Here is a 20,740-nt window from a genome sequence, read left to right as displayed (position 1 = left end):
TTGCAAGTCGACCATGGGTGCACACGAACGTTCGGCAATTCCTATCATAACTGCGCTACGACATGCGCTATGAATAACCCTAGCACTGGATTCATTAAGGAAGCATTTTGTTTGTACCCACCTGCTGATGCAAATGCCTGCACAGAATGCATGTGCAAGTACTCTATATGCTGAAAAGCTAATCCATCATTTCAAATCTCTTACTCACATTCTTGTCATATGTAACCTTTTGTTCCCTTTCATCCATAATAAGAGTTTCCAATTATTATGATTATCACCAGAAATTATGAGGAGATGGGGATTCATTTTTCAACTTTACAACTAAAAGGTGATATTATCTATACATAGAAACAATCTATAACCAGAGAGAGAGCTTTCTTGAAATTATTGTGATTATCTATACCTATACTACCAAAAAAGTGGATTCAAGTTTCTAGACTTTTCTTGACTAAAATACCCGGTTTCTGAATTTGGCCCCTCCCTTTATTGTGTCGCTCGCAAGCGTAATTTGAATTGATACTTTTCACTAACTACTTACTATATTCAAGGTATTAACACCCATTCTGGCGTAGTACGGAAACGAAACATGTTGAAAAAAAGCTTCAAACAAAAGTTTTGAAGTCGAACTACCAAGAAGAAGAATTCTTCACTGAATAAGTAAGAAAAAATTCAATATCAAAAATCGTCTTAACCTTTCCCTAACTACTCTTTATATAGGTATATACCCTTCTGATTCCTACAAGAAAGTTTTCTAATATATGAAAACACTCTATAATAGAATCCTATTAAAACTCCTCAAAAATATAATTTTAATTGAGCAATCATAATCTAAGAAAACACTATATAATAGAATCCTACTAAAACTCTCCAAAAAGAAAGTCCTAATTGAATATAAATTTGAAACCTCGCTATAGCGCTAACTTTGTAATTACGAAATAAGATAAAAACTCTGTGATGGCACCAACTTAGTAAAAACGAACTAAAATAGAAATTTTGTGATGATGCTATATCGATAAATATTTACTAAGTTGGGTTGGTGGTGTCACCTCTGCTTTTTATGTGTCTTGAAATGGTCCCAACTTGCATAGAACTTATTAGCTTCATTCTGTGCTGCATCATCATCTCCCTATATGTACTAAGATTGGTCTTCAAAAACCAACTTTGTAAATGTTTACCCAATTGGTCTGAATCTCATAGTGCAACATTATCTCTCACTAATACCTGTTTTTAAGGTATTTTTGTTTCTTGCCACTAAATTCCACAAACTAAATCTATACCCATAATTTTAAATGTAAAAAACAATGGAGAAACAAAATTGTTTCTCCACTCAAGTGACAAATTAGTGATTTAACTATTCTGATCAAATAGTTTAACCCACCACATAATCAAAAAATACAAATTTAAAATTGGACATCTCCAATAACATATATATACATATCTAATATTACATATTAATCGTATTAAACAAAAATAGCCATGATATATTTTACTAACAATGAAAATGGAATGCACAACATTAAAAAATCCAATAACCCCATTGTTTGACCTAGTACTAGGTCTCCGCGTCATTGACCAAGTTAGTGTTGTTGTTGTGTAGGAAAACAATTTGGAGGCGAAATGAACCAAAAATATCGGTAGGTTGATAAACCAATTGATCCAAGCGGTCAATTCAACCTCAGCTTGAATACTAACATAAAATCAATGAAAAAAAAAAAAATACATTGGAACTGCATTTCCCTCTCCAAGTGACAAGTCAGCAGTTAAACCATCTGTATATATACATATATAGACAGAGAGAGAGACTTACAAAAGATGTTTCCAATACACTGGAATGTGATTGTGAGGTCATTATAAGGCACCTAGTGTGAGGAGCAGATCCCAGTTCCACTTACGGTATTTTCCCAAATATTAACTAGAAAGTACTACTACCAAGTTGCAAATAAGGAGGTTGCTTGTAAGAAATCACGTCGTGAAAGTGAAAATATGGAAATAGTGGAATGCAGGTAGGGATCTATTAAATGTTTGCTAAGTAGATTCTAAAATGATAAATATCACCATTCAATCAAAATTGAGCATTGATTTAATATCTGATATTTAGATTTTCATAGCCTGTAGAAATAGAACATTTTTCAAGGTATTTAATGTAGACCAAAGATATCAGGGATATGGCAATTAAATACTTATATCTTGTACTAGCATGCATATATTCATCTTAGAAAGCAGAAATTCTACCTCGTGCTTATCTATTTATTAGTTTATTTAAACCTCTAAATTACCTTAGGTGGTGAATGGGGCAACTTGAGAGTTGTTTTAATTGATAAAAGAAAAAGAACTAAAACTAAGAGGGGAATTAGACCTTAAATTTAAACACCTATTTATAAGAGTAGGGGTGGATTTGAGTCGAGCCGAACTGAATACTTGGCTATTCGAGCTTAGCTTGTTGAAACTACATTAGGTTCGAGTTCGAATTCGAGCTCGAGCTCGACTTGAGCTAGAATTATAAAAAATATTTTTTATTTTGCATACAAAAAATTAAGAATTATAAAAATTATTTACTATTATATATAAAAAATAAAAATACTATATATAAAATACAAATATTTATTATATATATTTATATGTATAGGTATGTATGTATATAATAAAAAAATATTTATTTATTATAATAGGCTCGAGCTTGACTCAATTAGCAAGCGAGCCTATATATCAGACTCGAACTCGCTCAATTAGCAAATGAGCCTATATATATCAGGCTTGAAGCTCGGTTTAAACTGAACCGAGCCAAGCTTTTCACGATTCAAGTTCGAATAGTTTGTGAGAAGCTTGGCTCGTGGCCACCCCTATACAAGAGTACAGCACATAACTCACTCCAAAGTCTCACATGCATGAACCTATATAGAATTGATTCATGCAACTCAATCTGTCATTTCTTCATGTTAGCCATCCATGTAGCTAAAGCCTTAATGAGTTAAAGACTTTATTATGGAGGCTTTTATAGCAATAAATTAAAATCTCTCATGGAATGTAAAACTAAATAAATAAATAAAATGAAAACAAATGAAAAGATAAAGAAAAAAGAACAACGAAACTGCCCAAACCAGCACAGTTATTAGTCCACTAAAGTTCAAAATTGCCAACCAGGAGAAATATATTTCAATACTTTGAGCATTAAAGTTTTAAGATTTTTAGCATCTTCAATTAGTATGGCTTATAAATGCAAAGTAAAAGAAACCAATGAGTCTGCAAATAAATCTGTGGAGTGATGGCTTTTAGATACCAACCCTTTAAACGCCCATATCTTCCCTAACATTGTTCATTCCATTCCAATTCTCTTTAGTCTTGTCTACTTGTTTTGGTTATGTATTCCAATTCTCTATATTAGTCTTGTCTACTAGTTTTGGTTATGTTGAAGAAGACTGCCAAGGGTCGTCAGAAGATCGAAATCAAGAGGATCGATCGCGAAGACTGCCGAAATGTGACATTCTCAAAGCGCAAAAGTGGGATTTTTAAGAAAGCAAGTGATCTTGGAACCCTCTGTGGTGCTGAGACTGCTATTATTATGTTCTCTCCAGGAGGCAATGCGTTCTCCTTTGGCCACCCTAAGGTCGAACATGTAATAGATCGGTTTCTCACCCAAGAAACCATACCAGAGGATGGTACTGGTACCCTCCCACCTGTTGATGAATCCTACCATGAGGTTGCAATGAGTGAACTCAATCGACAATACAATGAACTCAGAAACCAATTGGAAGCTGAGGAGAAGACAAGGAAGATGCTAGAGAAAAAGATCAAAGCAAACCAGGCTCAATCTTGGTGGGAATCAGATATTGAAAAGGTTAGCTTACATGAGCTTGAGAGATTAAAGGTGGCAATGGAGAATCTTAAATATAGCTTAGTTAACAAAACTGATGAGTTGCTTATGGAGTCATCATCTTCACATTCACCATTCTTGGTTATCAACTCATTGGTTAATCCTTTCATCCACCAATCAACTAGGAACAGTACTTGTATTATTTCTCATGGTCATGGTTTACTTTGTGGTCATAATACATCAACTAGTCCCTATGTTTTTGGTTTGTGATAAAGTTATTCCCCTATTTTATGTTATTTCTATTGATATCGTATTTTAATCTAGACTTCTTTTCCCGTATTAATTGGGATTTTGAAATGGTTTTTTATGCCAAGGGGATTGCATCCTTTATGGCCTGGAAATTTGGACTTTGCAGTACTGATAGCATGAAAACCAGGTATTGGTAGCCCTCTACACAATATGGAAGCTAGACTTTTATCAATTCTGAGAAATATTCTTCACCCAATTAACCATACTACAATCTCAAACAAGTTACATTCTTCCAAATATGTTGTGATCTCATTCCCTAAATATCTATACTCCGCTTCAAACACATGGTGATTCAAATTGACAGAAGAAGCTGACATTGATGAAATTCAAATTAGCGATAAGAACAAATCAAAGCAAGAGAAATCATAGATCTAGTGGGTAGAAAACTTGAGTTTCAGCTGCCATTTCAGTTCGAAACTCCACTATTTGAGTTTCAGCTCTCATAATATATTCCAAGTTATATAAAAGTTAAAGATTCCATGTATCCAGATTTCAATCATCTAGGGTAGGTTTTCACTCCTACGAGAATGTATTATAATGTATAATTAATAAATCCAATATATATTTGTATTAATTTATTATATACGAAGTAAGTTAAAAAGAATTTAGTTTTTTTAGAACTCTTAACTTTTCTTTATTCTAAAGACAGTAAAATAGAGATTCATGTTAAGTTCAAGTCTGATATGTAAGATATTGGATTAAATTCGGATTTGAAGTACAATAATTGTATAGGATTTAGATGTGGCTGGACCTGATGTGAATCCAATCCAATTACATCCCTCTTACTAACACCATGCAAAGTCTTTCTTTGCTTGCCAAGGCTACAAGAAAAAGCGCTGAAGTGTGTGATAGAGTATAATATCTTTGTACTAGAAATCATCATCACCATCTAAGCCTTATCCCAATTATATGGGCCAGCTACATGAATCCTGTTTTGCCAATCTGCTCTATGTTAGGTTTTAATCTCTGTTAAATGGGTTTACATATTCAGTGAAACAATTGCATTGATGGGCTATCTTGTAAGTGGGCTAAACCAAGTGATTCATTTAGGCAAAGCCCGTAGACTTCAACAAAAGGGTATGGGGCTTAATGAGTGGATACCACATTTTGGCCCATATAGGCTTAATGGGATCTTATTAGGTCAAAATATAAAGGCTCCTAGGTTATGGTTCCCAATATGTTAAATCATCTAGGCGCCCTCTTGCTCTACCCCTGTGGAGTCAAGAGTTGAGAAAACCTAAGGAAGAAGGAAGATTTAACTGAGGAAAACCATAGTCGACCTACCATTGATTCATCATTCATTCCGCAAAGGCTTCTACTATTGCGATGGATACAGGTATGCACGTTTAAACCTCCTTGATAACTGCAGCATGATATTCTTTGGGGTGCAACATGGCTTCTTGTTCTTCGTACATGAATGATATTGGTATGATTCAGCAAGACTAAGGATTGATTTGCTCCCCTTTATTTATTCTTACAAGTGGTATCAGAGCCTTATATCATGTTCGATTATTAGGATTATCGTTTTTCTTTTTTCATCGATTTCTTTGTGGTTGCCTCTCGATCGATGGATACAGTCATTCGGCTGTGTGTGCTTGTTGAACAGCCATGAAGCAAGGCTGTGTCGACCAAAAAAAAAAAAAAAAAAAAAACAAGGATGCATTGATGATTCGGTTTCAATTTCGGTTTTGACCTTATCATGATAATTCAATGCGATTTTGATTTCAGTCGACCAAAAAAAAGAAAAAAAAAGCAAAGACGCATCATGATGATGATTCAATGTTGTTACGATGCGTCTCTGGAAGCAAAAAGAAAAAACAGGAGACGCACCGGTGTTGCGTCTTTACTTGCGATGCCTCTCTAGAATCGGTGTTGCGTGTTTGGAACCCAAAAAAAAAATAAAAAAAACAACTCATTAGTGTTGCAATGCGCCTTTGGAACCCAAGAATGAATTCGCATCAGTGATTCGATGCGTCTATAGAACCGACTCAAAAAAAATTGGAATCGTGATTTGCATGCACGTAAGCAATTTGCATGTGTTAGTTCTTCTCTCCTTTGGCATGGAAGTAACCTTGAACCTTTTTTTTTAACTTTGTGATGCATGCGATGAACACAATTTTGGATGAATACTTTTTTCTTTTCAAATTAAATTGATTGAAGCAGCATGTTACCAAAGTAGCCTCTGTAGTGTAAAATTAATTTGATTTGAAATATAAAGATTTTGTATGTTCATTGTCCATGCGGACATTGATCAGCCCAAAGGAAGGTTGATGTTTGGTCGGGCAGTGAACACACATGCAATGATTTGAAATATAAAGATTTTGTGTGTTCATTGTCCATGCGGACATTGGTCAGCCCAAAGGAAGGTTGATGTTTAGCCGGGCAGTGAACACACATGCAATGATTTGAAATATAAAGATTTTGTGTGTTCATTGTCCATGTGAACATTGGTTGGCCCAAAGAAAGGTCGTTGTTTGGCCGGGCAGTGAACACACATGCAATGATTTGAAATATAAAGATTTTGTGTGTTCAATGTCCATGCGGACATTGGTCGGCCCAAAGGAAGGTTGATGTTCGACCACGTAGTGAACACACATGCGATGATGAATATTGATATTGTAAAGCTATTATCCATGTGAATAGTAGTCGGTCCAAAGAAAGGCTATTGTTTGACAGGATTTATTATCAATGTTTGATTGTTGCGTTGAGAGTACCATTTACAATTGATGTTTCTATGCAAACACTAAATGTCAAGTTGTGCTGGGTATCTTGCCTTTGTAATTTATATTATTATTGATTATATGTTGTTTTTGTTCTCTGTTCAGTTTCAGCAACTGCAAATAATGTTTCTGCTCAAATCAATGCCATTCCCATGCCGAATGGTACAAACTTCAAGATCTGGAAAGAGAATGTGGAAATCGTTCTCGGTTGCATGGATTTAGACCTTGCGTTAAGGACGGAGCGACCCATCCCGACTGAGGACAATTCCAATGAGGCCAAAGTTGAGAAATGAGATCGCTCTAATCACATGAGTCTGATGATTATGAAACATTCCATGCTGGAAGTGTTTCAGGGCTCTATTTCTGAGAGCAATAAAGTTAAGGAATCCCTTGTAGCGATACAACAGTATTTCGCCAAGAATGAGAAAGCGGAGACTAGCAATCTTTTAGCTACTCTAATTTCTATGAGGTACAAGGGAAAAGGAAATATAAAGAAGGGTACATCTCTCACTTTAATTTGTTCTGAGGCTAATTTAGCTTTTGTACCTATAGACACTTGGTGGATAGATTCTGGCGCTACTACCCACATAAATGTGTCTATGCAGGGTTGCATCTGGAGCCAACTGCCAACTGATGCTGAAAGATTCATCTATGTAGGCGATGGCAATAAAGTTCTTGTGGAAGCTGTAGGACATTTTAGATTGATTTTAAAAACTGGTTGTTATTTGAATTTAGTTGAGACATTTGTAGCTCCGTCATTTAAACGGAACTTAATTTTTATTTCCTGTTTAGACAAATCTGGTTACTTTTGTGGTTTTGTAAATAATAAAGTAAGTATTTCTCTAAATTCAAATATTATTGGTACTTGTATTTTAATTGATCATCTTTATTTGTTAGAAACTATTGCTTCCCACAATGCAATCCTGCATGCAAGTACTAAAGGTGCAAAGCGTAAATTAGCCAAGAATTCTACTTCCTTATGGCATAAGCGCTTAGGCCACATCTCTAAACAGAGAATTCAGAGGCTTGTGTCAGATGAAATTCTTGATTCCCTTGATTTAACGGACTTCCAAGTCTGTATTGAGTGTATTAAGGGAAAATTGACAAACACAAAGAAAATAGGTGCCAATAGATGTACCTAAGTCTTAGAACTGATACATACGAACATCTGTGGGCCATTCCCTATGCCTGCATGGAATGGCCAGCAGTACTTCATCATGTTCATAGACAACTATTCGTAGTATGGGTACCTATACTTAATAAGTGAGAAGTCTCAATCCTTGGACATTTTCAAGTCTTATAAAGCTGAAGTTGAACTTCAACATGGAATGGCCAGCAGTATTTCAAGTCTTATAAATCTGACCGTGGCGGGGAATACTATGGCAGATTTGATGGATCAGGAGAGCAACATCCAGGACCCTTTGCTAACTTCCTAAAGGAATGTGGTATCGTCCCACAGTACACCATGTCGGGTACACCCAGCATGAATGGTGTTGCTGAAAGACGAAACAAGACACTTAAGGACATGGTGAGGAGCATGATTAGTCATTCTTCTTTACCTGAATCACTTTGGGGAGAAGCATTAAAAACTACAGTGTATATCCTTAACAGAGTACCCAACAAAGCAGTAACTAAAACCCCATATGAGTTATGGACTGGAAAAAAACCCAGCATAAGGCACCTACACATTTGGGGATGTCCAGCTGAAGCGAGGCCTTATAGGCCCAACAAAAGAAAATTGGACTCTAGGACAATTAGCTGTTACTTTGTTGGATACGCGAAACGTTCTCGAGGGTTTAAGTTTTATGATCCCACTACCCGCTCCTTCTTGGAGACGGAAAATGCGAGATTTCTTGAAGATGTTGAGTTTGGAAGGGAAGAATTAAGGAACGTCTCTTTTGATGAAACATTTGTCTTGCAAGAAGAGAAATCGCCAATGATCAAACAACAATTCCTGACACTATTCATGAAATGATTTCGGTTCAAGACAACAATGAAGTTCCTTCCATAGAGCAAACTCAACAACCTCAAGAAGTGTCATTGAGGAGATCCAACAGACAAAGGAGAAGTGTGATTCCAGATGACTATATCGTGTTCCTCCTAGAACAAGAAGATTCGGTAGGCTTAGCGGAAGATGATCCAATCACCCTTCACGAAGCCCTTCAAAGTTCTAATTCTCAACATTGGATCAATGCCATGCAAAAAGAGATGAAATCCATGAAAAACAATGACGTTTGGGATCTTGTTGAGTTTCTTGAAGGCTCGAAACCTATTGGTTGCAAATGGATATTTAAAACCAAAAGGGATTCAAAAAGCAATGTCAAAAGATATAAGGCTCGTCTAGTCGCCAAAGGCTTCACTCAAAGGGAAGGCATTGATTATAAAGAGACATTTTCTCCGGTTTCTTCGAATGACTCCTTTAGGACAATAATGGCACTTGTAGCTCATTTTGATTTAGAGCTACATCAGATGGATGTAAAGATAGCGTTTCTCAATGGAGACATTGATGAAACGATTTATATGGTTCAGCTAGAAAACTTTGAATCCATCTATGGTCTCAAACAGGATTCTTGTCGATGGTATCACAAATTTCATCAAGTGATTACCTCATATGGTTATGAGGAAAATGTGGTTGATGAATGTGTATACCACAAATTCAATGGGAGCAGGTTTATCTTCCTGGTACTATATGTCGATGACATATTGTTGGCGAGTAACGATATAGGCTTGCTGCACGAAACCAAGAAATTTCTCACTAAGAATTTTGAGATGAAAGATCTTGGGGACGCCTCTTTTGTGCTAGGCATACAAATACTACGAGATCGCTCTCGATGCGTTCTTGGATTGTCACAAAAGGGCTATATCAAAAAGGTGCTAAGCAGATTTGGCATGAAAAATTGTTCGCCAGGTGATACGCCTATGGCTAAAGGAGACAAGTTCAATCTCAGTCAGTGCCCCAAAACAGACCTTGAAATAAAGGAGATGCAAAATATTCCCTATGCCTCGGCTATAGGAAGTCTGATGCATGCTCAAATTTGTACCCATCCCGATATAGCATTTATAGTGGGGCTGTTGGGCAGATATTTGAGTAACCCAGGACTGGATCATTGGAAAGCAGCCAAACAGGTCATGCGGTATTTACAGAGAACAAAGGACTTCATGTTAATCTACAAGAAATCAGACAGTTTGGAGATCATTGGGTATTCTGATTCTGATTTTGCGGGATGCCAAGACAGCAAATGATCCACTTCGGGCTATGTTTTCATGTTAGCTAGAGGAGCTATATCTTGGAAAAGTGCCAAACAGATGCTCATAGCCCCTTCAACTATGGCAGCAGAGTTCATAGCTTGCTTTGAGGCATCCAATCATGGGATATGGCTGCGTAACTTTATCATGGGGCTGTGAGTGGTTAATGGCATTGAAAGGCCATTAAAGTTATTGTGTGACAATAAATCTGTAGTTCTATATTCCAACAATAACAGAAGTTCTCTGAAGTCGAAACATATTGATATCAAGTTTCTGTTTGTTAAGGAAAGAGTTCAGAGTGGTCAGACTTGCATAGAGCATATAGGGACAAACTCCATGATAGCGGATCTGTTAACCAAGGGATTGCCACCTAAGGTCTTTCATGAGCATACTGCTCATATGGGTATAGGCATGTTTTATGATACATTGATTTAGTGGGAGTTTTCTTTTCTTTTGCTCTTGGATGATCTATGGATTAAGGCATGTTTGCATGTCTACATTTACACATAATAAAGTTTATGACTCTTTCCATCATCTACATCTCTGAATATGTTTATGACTTTGATTGATCTCTCTAAAGAATAAAGTTGAACCAGTTGGAAATAGGCATGTTTTGATATCACATTGCATGTAATTTCCATGCCACTCATCCATACTTGATCTATGTCATTGAATGCATTGATATGGTGAGCATGAAAGATTTAGTCACGCATATATGTGGCGAATTCCGTCATGGTCTCATATTAGTACAAGAGATAGACCAGATTGAAACTAAGGAGAAGTCTAAAGAAATTAGCATAAGAAGTGTACATATAAGGAATTCTTTCAATATAATTGCTTCAGTTCTCATATGTAGCCCAAGTGGGGGATTGTTAGGTTTTAATCTTTGTTAAGTGGGCTTACAGATTCAGTGAAACAATTGCATTGATGGGCTATCTTGTAAGTGGGCTAAATCAAGTGATTCATTTAGGCAAAGCCCATAAACTTCAACAAAAGGGTATGGGGCTTAATGAGTGGATACCACATTTTGGCCCATATAGGCTTAATGAGATCCTATTAGGTCAAAATATAAAGGCTCCTAGGTTATGGTTCCCAATATATTAAATCATCTAGCTTCCCTCTTGCTTTACCCCATTAGAGTCAAGAGCTGAGAAAACCTAAGGAAGAAGGAAGAATTAACTGAGGAAAACCACAGTCGACCTACCATTGATTCATCACTCATTCCGCAAAGGCTTATACTATTATGATGGATACAGGTATGCACGTTTAAACCTCCTTGATAACTGCAACATGATATTCTTTGGGGTGCAACATGGCTTCTTCTTCTTCGTACATGAATGATATTGGTATGATTTTGCAAGACTAAAGATTGATTTGCTCCCCTTTGTTTATTCTTACACTCTACCTATATCCAATGTCAAATTATTAGTGCTTAAATCATTTCTTGCTACTTCTACCCATTTCCACATTAGTCTCTCCCTACCTCTTCTAGCCCCTTTCACTTGTAACAAATCACACCCAATTGGAGTTCTTGGTGGTCTTTCATGCATGTGACGAACCATCTTATCTCTCTCTCTCTCTCTCTCTCTCTCTCTCTCTCTCTCTCTCATTTTATCACTTATTAGAGCCACTTAGCATTGGCACTTCTGCCACACTCATTATTTGAACATGTTTCTTGAGCCCAACACTCTAATCCATACAACATATAGATGGCCTTACAACTATTTTATAAATGGTATTCTCCTACCACACAAAAGTCTATGTGGACCCTTTCATTTTTCCGAACCTACTTTAATTCTTTGAGTGACATCCTCCTTAATCTCTTTCTTGTTATGAATCATTAAACCAAAGTAGTAGAAATGGCCACATTAAATCTCTTGGTTATCCATCCTAAGTGTATCTTGATTTATACTCCTATTACTACTAAATTTACATTCCATATACTCTATTTTAGTCCTATTTATTTTAAATTTTTTTGTTTCTAGGGCATTTGTCTATAAGTTTAATTTTACATTTAATCATTCATATTTTCATCAATTAAAATAATGTCATCCGCAAACAACATGTACCATGGAACCTCTTCCTGAACGTGTTTAGTCAATACATTTATGACCAATGCAAATAGATAAGGGGTAAATGTAGAACTTTGATGAAAACCCATTATAACGTTAAAATATAAAGTTTCTCCCATTGGTGTTCTAACATTAGTTGTTGCCCCTCATACATATTCTTAATTAGGTCTATATGCCTATTTTGAACTCCTTTTTTTCTAAGACCCACCATATTATCTCTCTAGGAACTTTATCTTAAGCCTTTTGTAGATTAATGAATACCATATGAAGATCTTTCTTTGCCTCTTTAAACTTTTCTATCAATTGCCTCAAAAGAAATATACCTTCCATATTTGATTTCCCTAGCACAAAGTCAAACTAATTCTCTAGTACACTTCTTTCAAGTCCTAATCTTTGTTTAATTATTCTCTCCCAAAGTTTTATAATGTGACTCATGAGTTTAACTCTTCAATAATTATTATTATATCTCTAATCATCAGGCATCCTCTTTTCCTTTATTATCTTATTAAATAGCGTACTTAGTCATAATAACCCTACCACTCCCATAGATTTCCACACTTCTTTTAGAATCCCATTATATTATAACGCATTTCCCTTCTTCATCTTCTTTAGTACCTTTTTTTTTTTTTACTTCAATAGGTCTAACTTTACGAAGGTATCTATTATTTTTAATACTATTAGTATTGCTAATTTCCCCTCCATTAACACCCTCTCCCTATTATTCATTTAATTATATTTCAAAATAGTTTTTTTTTTCATTTTTGTTTGATTTTATCATCTTTTACTAAGATTCTTTGACCACCTAACATAGTTTAAATCCTTGCCTTTCCTTTTTCTAAGATTTTCTAGTTTATACATTCCATTTTTTTTTCTTTTTATTTTCGAATTCATGGTAAAGTTCATCATAAGCCCTACATTTAACTTCATTCACTATCTTTTTAACTTCATTTCTTAACACTTTGTATTTTTTCCAATTTTCTAAAATTTTATCTTTTTTTCATTCTTTGTAACATGCTTGTTTTAATCTAATTATATTTTGAATCTCCTCATTCCACTACCAAGTTTCCTTAGTACTTTTTCATTTTTCTTTATATTCCTGCAAGACCTCCTTTGCTATTTTCTTTATGTTGTTTACCATTTCAAGCCAAATATTATTAACCTTTTCATCTAAATTCCAATTCCCTTATATTCTTCTATTATCAATTTATTTCAAAATTGAGCTAGTTTTTCTCCTTTTAAGTTTTCCTACCTAATTCTTGATTACTTATTTTCTTCCCTATTTATCTTATATTTTCTAATGCACACATCTATCACCACTACTTTATGTTGTGTTGTTAAACTTTCTCCTAGAATAACTTTGCAGTCTTTACACATCATTCGTTTTTTACTCTCCTTGTTAAAAAAAAAAAATTCTATTTGGCTTATCTTTGATTCACTTTTAAATGTTATTAGGTGTTTATCTTTCTTTTAGAAAAAGGTGTTTAAAATTGTCATATCAAAAGCTACTGTAAAATCTAATATTCTACCTCCTAATTCATTCCTCTCCCCAAAACCAAATCCTCTATATATCATATCATATCCTACACTTTTGTTCCCTATATGCCCATTTAAGTCTCCTATAAAAATCTTCTCTTCATTTGGAATTTTTTAAATATTTCTTTTTAATATTTACTTCTAAACCTACTTAAGGTGCATAAGCACTAATTATGTTAATAATTTTTTCACCTAAAACAAGTCTAATTAAAATTATTCTATCTTCAATCCATTTAACATTTAAAATTTCATTTTTTTAAATCAATATCTACTATTATCCCTACACCATTTCTATTATTCACCTCTCCCATATAATTTAATTTGTAACCATCAATTTCTTTAGTTTTTTCCCTTTCCATTTAGCTTCTTATAGTAATTACATATTAACCCTTCTCCTCTTCATAGTGTATACTAATTTCATAGTTTTCCTATTAGTGTTCCTACATACATTTTAAGTGGCTAAATGAAGTTGTGTTTCTTGGATTAACTTCACCCGCCCCATCTAAAATAATGCAAAAGCTTGTACCTACTTGACACCATAGTCGAATGTTTCTATAATAGGTCACTTAGGGGACCATCCTAGAAGACCTTTGCCTACTTAACACTACACTCAAGTTAATATGCAACACATCATTTCAGAAGAACGTCCTAACATAAGCACAAAAAGATAAATCATGATCCATATTAATGAGGATTTCGCAAAAGTTTTAATGTTGGTCGTCAACCTGACGCAACCCTCCTCCCTTATCTAGACTTGGAACAAATATTGTAAGACACTCTCACACTAACAGAGTAGACATTATGAAGACACCTTTTTTGTTTCTTCATGGGGATAGACACCAGGGGGTAGACCATTCCCTATCCCTTTAAACCCCCCAACCCTAGTGGTAGCCGGCTTTGATCCGAGGTCTCTGCTACAATGTATTGTTTGTAGCAATCAATATTGTGCCCATATGCATTGTTTGTATTAATCAATATTGGCTGACGCATTGGTCCATTAATGACCAATACAAGCCATGTTTTTTTTTTTTTTAATTCGAATTTTATTGTTCATTAATTGCATTATCCAACCCATTAAATCCCATTTTACATTAATTGTGCCCATACCTACTTTTTATGTCTCATTTATTGTGATCCTTGTAGGCTTTTTTCTTTTTTTATATTTCAAATTTGAAATTAAGCCTTTTATAAGTTACCACTATAATTAACACCATTAATTTTAGATTTTCAAATCTTTCCATTAATTTCTTCTCCATTTATTAAACACAAATTAAAAGCAATTCACCTTATAAGCCATTAGCAAAGATTTAAACCTACATCTTACAAATTAGAGGTATGTCAGGGAGCCGTGCTATGGGAGGTCAGATTGGTCCCACTTAATATTTCAAACTGATGGGGTTCAGAATTAACGGCAGTCGGACTCCTGCGTTGTATCCCACTTCTCTCTATTTAACCAAACATGTTACAACCACCGACATTCAGCTCTAGTCGTTGAAATCACAAAGATGCAACCGGAGGCAGCTCTAATTCTAAATCTAATAGATCCTAAGGAAAACAATTGGTTTCAGATATTACGATCCATCTATCACATGGTGAATGGTGAAGGAAGTAAATGATATAACCAAATGAAAGAATGAAACAAGTATAAGCAACTGAGTGCCATTTCTCTCTTACTCTGTTTCTAGATTTCTAAATTCCAATTTTCAGGTGCTTTCTATTGCTATTATCGGATTTCAGCATATATGCTCTATTAATGTTTCTCCTTGTGAGGAAACAATTTCTCACTTTTCTTTCTTACTAGCGAAGTGATATATATGCAGCCTACAAACAGATTAAAAAGAAAATATGGCAAATCATATAGATTTTGTTCCTTTATTTTTAAATGAAAAGAGGAACACGTATCTGAGTTCTGGGTTTTGGGAGTCAATGAGGATGAGAATGATCCCCTATTTCATACATACAGTAGTAGATTAATGAACTTGGGGAGTTGAGAACTTAGGGAAGCTTGTAAGACAAATTCCAGTATTTCTATCACCTGAAAAAGATTCACACCTAATCCATGGGTAATGGAGATTTTGCTTCCCATTTCATTTTTTTTTTGTTTTTTTATTAAAAGAAAATCAATACTTGGAATTTATGAAATTAATTTTGCTGTGTGGAGGAATCCCATTATCATTTCAACCATCCAAACATTGCATATCAACCATGTCTTCGTTCTTCTCGAGCTGAAGATTATTCACTGGTGGAAGAATCTACTGTCATTTCAGATGAGAAGATTATTTGCAGTGAAAATGAAGATTAGTAGAGATGAAAAGGCAGAACTGAACATGGTGGTTGTAGCATGTTCAGTTGGACGAGAGAGGAGAAGGGAGATAGAGCGGAGGAGAGAGATGAAAATAAAATGACTGAGGTAGGTTGGGCGCATAAGGCTAAACTCCGTCAATTTGAAATGGTAAATGGGACCAAGGACGTGTTCAATTACTATTGGTGGGGACAGAACGAAGGAACAGAGGATGTGAGTTCGTGCTATGGATGGTCTTTGTTAAGTAAAATTGAAATACAAGGAGTTTTATGACATTTCCAATGAGGTTAAAGCGAATCAATCCATCCCAAGCTATGTATTGTAGGATAAAAATTATATTAATTTTTTATTATTCTACATTAAATTTAAATGGATTTTAATTTTATTAATTATTGTTTGCAAGTCAAAGGCTTTGTTAAACAAAATTAAAAGTAGAAATTGCCTTAAGACATTTCCATTTGGGGAGAACCGATCCAAGTCCAACCTAGAGCTGTTAGTCTACCCAATAAAACCAAGCCAACCCAACCAATTATAATGGCTCTTTTTCTATGCTGTGTCATGATTATTAATTGGTTTGATTATGGATCTGTTTTGTAGGGCTGATTAATAATCGGTTCAGGATCAATCCACCCCGTCTCAAACGTAACCCAACCCATTAACAGCTCTATTCCAACCCAAGTACTATTTTTTCATTATATATTATAAAATAAATTTGTATTACTTTTAGATATATTTTATTAATGATTATTTATTAATAATTTTATTTTATGTAAATTTTAATTAATTCTTATCATTTTTAGGGAAAATTTTCAATAGGTATTCTGTACTTTAAATCGCTACAATCAAATACCCTAACTTTTTAGTACCCCATATTAAATTATCATCGGTTAGAAGATAAAATATCTAAATACCCCCAACTATTTTGAATAATGTATGAATTACCGAATAAAATTACTAAAGTATCCTCATCATCTATTTCGACCAATGCAATTGAGAACCACTATTCACGCTTGCAGTTACTGAGATTCCGAAAACCAGCTCCCTCACGCCGGTGGTGTCAAGCGAATGCGCCGCTGGAAAAGTTGATTTCTTCGATCGAACACGACGCCGGAAAAGTTGAAGTCGATCCAGTACCGTTGCCGGAGAAGACGACTCCTATTGCCCGTCACTGGAACATTATTGTGCCCACTTTTTTACTTAATCGTTGCCGGAGAAGACGACTTGTTGTCGGCGCCGGAGTTTTCTATCATTTTCTATGCATTTTTCAACACCGACTTCTTGATTTCTCTGCAAGTGGGTTACTAAGATTTTAATATAATATTTTTTAGTGTTTTTCATTGCTTTAACTATGGACACGAGCCGATCGTTCGTCAGGCCATTGATCTCGTTGATAACCTCTGCGGTTCTGATGATCCCTCTGTTTCTAGCGATTTCATTGCTCGGATTACTGAACGTCTTTCTTCTTCTGCTTTGTCTTGAAGCCGTCGACATGTCTACTCGGTAAGGTTCTTTATTTCTTTTAGTAATTTCTGTTTTCATTCTGGTTAGATATCGAGTTCTTTACTTCTCCTTCATCCAGATTCGAACTTGAAGTTCAAACTCTCCTAGTTTCGATTTTCTTTATTCTTCTTATTCAAGCTTTTTTGGACAAATTCCAAGTATTTTGCTTTATCTCGATTGGATTTTTCTATTAAATTGGAGAAAATTTTGGCAGGTGCATAGATCTGTGTTTTCAATCTCCATCCAGCCATTCTTTCTGGCCAAGTTTGTGTTTAAATCCCAGGACTCGGTGAATAACCACCCTGAAACAGAAACCTACCTGGATTTCTCATTCACCATCCAACCTTTCTGGGAAACCAAAGGTAACAAACGCTAAAACTGAGCCAAAAGTCAAGTGGGTTGTTAGACTAAGCTCAGCAGAACCAAGCCTCCCACCAAATTCAATGATTGAAGGGAATACGCTACTGGATTTCGTGAAGGAGGATTTCCTGCGTATCTTTGATGATCAAGAGCTTGCTCGAACGATGTACGACGACTTCATCAGATACCGAGATCTGGTCACCAAGCACAACACCCTGGGTGGTTTTCTTTTCAATCTGGCACTCTTGAAGACGCTTCTCCGGTCAGAGTTTCAGTTGCACAACGTCAAACAAGTACTCCCCTCTCTCGTTACTGATTTGATTTCTGTACAAGACGATGCCAAATTTTAGTGTTTTTTAAGCTTACTAACTTGACATTGAATTGTTGAGTCGTTATACAGGGTCACTTCAACCCGAATTTCTTAAGAACAAGATGAAGAAAGAATTTCCACCTCCGATCTTCTAAAATTTCGTAATCTGTCATTTTGGTGAAAAAAAAAAAAACCCATCTGTAAAGGTTAGTTTTGATATTTCAAAATTTTTAACCCACACCTGATATCACGTCAGTCTTCTGATTGACAGTAATTACATATTCTTATGATTTCATTCAAACCATTTCGATTTATAATTGCCGTGTTTGTTGCGAAAGAGACACGAGTGTTGTATTGATATCCAAATAGATATGGACTTTAGTGAGAGCGACACGGATTACTATCCTTTGGTTATTGCCAAATCGATTGATAATCAATGTCTGGTAGGTACTAAATTGTCACAGGGTATGTATCGAGAATTTTCCCTTATTTTTAAATGGACATGAGAATAATAAATATAATGTTTATTATTTTAAAATGAAATTTAAATTAATAAAATTTATTTATTACTAATTAAAATATTATTTAATAAATAAATTACAAATTTTATATTATTGAGTAAATTAAAAAAGTAATCATGTTTAGATCATTGAGGTGCCAAACGACCACCACATTATCAAAAAAGTGACCGCATTGTCTAGCCCCATGAAGCCAAAAAAATACCGAGTTACACTCATTAAAAAAAAGTAAAAGAAAAAATAAAAGTTATAAAATCAATAAAGGAAGGCATGTATGAACCCCACAGCCCAATCGTATTTGGGTCACAAAGGCCTCCTTTTTCTTTACAAACCCTGTTTGAAGTAAGGTTCAAAATATTGATTAGGAGCTTTCCGATATGCCCCTATAGAGGGAGTATCGGGGTTTTGATCGATTCAGGGGGTGGATGGACTTTAAATTGGCCCCTCTGAACCAGATTTAAAAGAAACTAAAAAAACCATCGATACTCGCATATCCTTACTTTGAAGTACTCCAAGCCAAATGTTACTGAGTTTGGGATGCTCTGGCCTCAGACCCAACATCAATTGAATGCTTGATAGAGATTCTGCAGGCCTTCTTCTAAACAACTGTTCCTGAAGGGAATCCAAACTTGAGTTTTCAAAGATTTTGCCAAGAAAGGTAGTCAATACGTTATGTTTTCTTTACTAGTGATGAGTTCTATTCTTCAGTGATTGTGAGATTCTAGAAACAAAATTATTTTTGAAGGGGTTGAACGTCTTTCCACAAAAGCCTGTTAGATGGTGTATTAATACAACTTGTATAACGAATGTTTACGATCTTGTCGGAACGTGACACCTGTATTGGACTTTGGGACGGCTAGCTTGGTAAATTCTCCTGCTAGTTCTGGTGTTGGTTAGTTAGTATTCAAATTTTGGCTTCACGAGAGATTGGGGATAGGAATGAAAATAGTATCCACTTGTATAAATTCAATGCACTTGAGGATGATATGAAATCAATCTGATGGTGCGCAATCCGATCGGTCCTAACTACCGATTACCTCGCCTCTGTCGAAATTGGAGGTGCCTGAAACAAGGAAGAAAATGGAGACTTTCGGGGAGGAACCCGGTTGGAACACACCGAAGCTCAAGTTAGTGCTCTTGAGAAGGCAAGGGAAATGAGGAACTTCAAGACCAGAAAGCACAGAAATCACACATACTTCCTTCTTTGGGAGATGGGGGTCTTTTATAATCACCCTGTACACTCACTCCCATACCTCTGCCAAATCGGGTATCATCACCTCCGCCAGATCAGGTATCATCACCTCCGCCAGATTGGGTGTCATCATCTCTACCAGATGCCAGTTCGGGTGTCATAACCGCCACTGTCTATACTTGTCAGGGCCGTCTCTGCCACGTCTGAGATGGCGGTGGCAGGTGGTCGTTTGGAGAGTGGTTGTCATGTGTCGGACCCCTAATCAGTCAGGCATGCCGCCTCCGTGTACGAGCTTCCTTGGCGTCAGGTACAGTTGTTCAGTTAGGCGACTTGGAGCCGAAGTGATGTGCGAGGTGAAGTCTTGAGTTCGGATAGAAGTGTGGCCCGAACTACCCCAAGGTGGGTCAGCTCGGGTTTTTGCCCTTTGCGCTCCTTGTAAGGCTCAGGACCTCGAAGGGAGAGCTAGGGTTCTTCCTTGGGGAGCTCGGGTCATGGGCCCACTGCCGTTCCGAGCTGGCACTTCTGCCAAGTCACTCTCGGTTGCTTTCACGTGTCGCGTGGCCAAGGGGTCGGGCCAAATCTCCCTCAATCAATTGCCCCCACTCCCCGTGCTTGGGGTCCTGACCCGGCGTGGGGAGTTCACGAGATGACAGGTGCATTTGCCTCGTGACGCCTTGGCCTTGGTTTGAAACTTCTTCGGTCTAACCTGTTTGTATTCTTGGTCCAATCAAGGTCGGCTTGGTTCGACCAGGGGTCAATCCCGGGTTGCGTGTAGCTTACGCATGGACGCCAAATGATTTTAATTTTTTTATCGTCAAAAACACGCGCTAAAATGACTTCTCCTCAGGGGGCATGCAACCGGCTTTG

At 36.1% G+C, this 20,740-nt stretch overlaps 1 long non-coding RNA gene across 1 annotated transcript; it reads left to right on the top strand.

Moving 5' to 3' along the window:
- The first annotated feature begins 16,972 nt into the window (after positions 1 to 16,972).
- Positions 16,973 to 18,305, top strand: LOC148844005 (uncharacterized). The gene is made up of 2 exons (XR_016102774.1): positions 16,973 to 17,493; positions 17,708 to 18,305. It is a non-coding gene; the product is annotated as an uncharacterized LOC148844005 (long non-coding RNA).
- The last annotated feature ends 2,435 nt before the right edge of the window (positions 18,306 to 20,740 follow it).

This window comes from Nelumbo lutea, chromosome 8 (assembly GCF_056320005.1).
Source record: "Nelumbo lutea isolate HS-2025 chromosome 8, American lotus-T2T, whole genome shotgun sequence".
NCBI classification, from domain to species: Eukaryota; Viridiplantae; Streptophyta; class Magnoliopsida; order Proteales; family Nelumbonaceae; genus Nelumbo; species Nelumbo lutea.
Note: the sequence above shows the minus strand (reverse complement) of the source record. Positions and strands in the feature narration are given on the sequence as shown.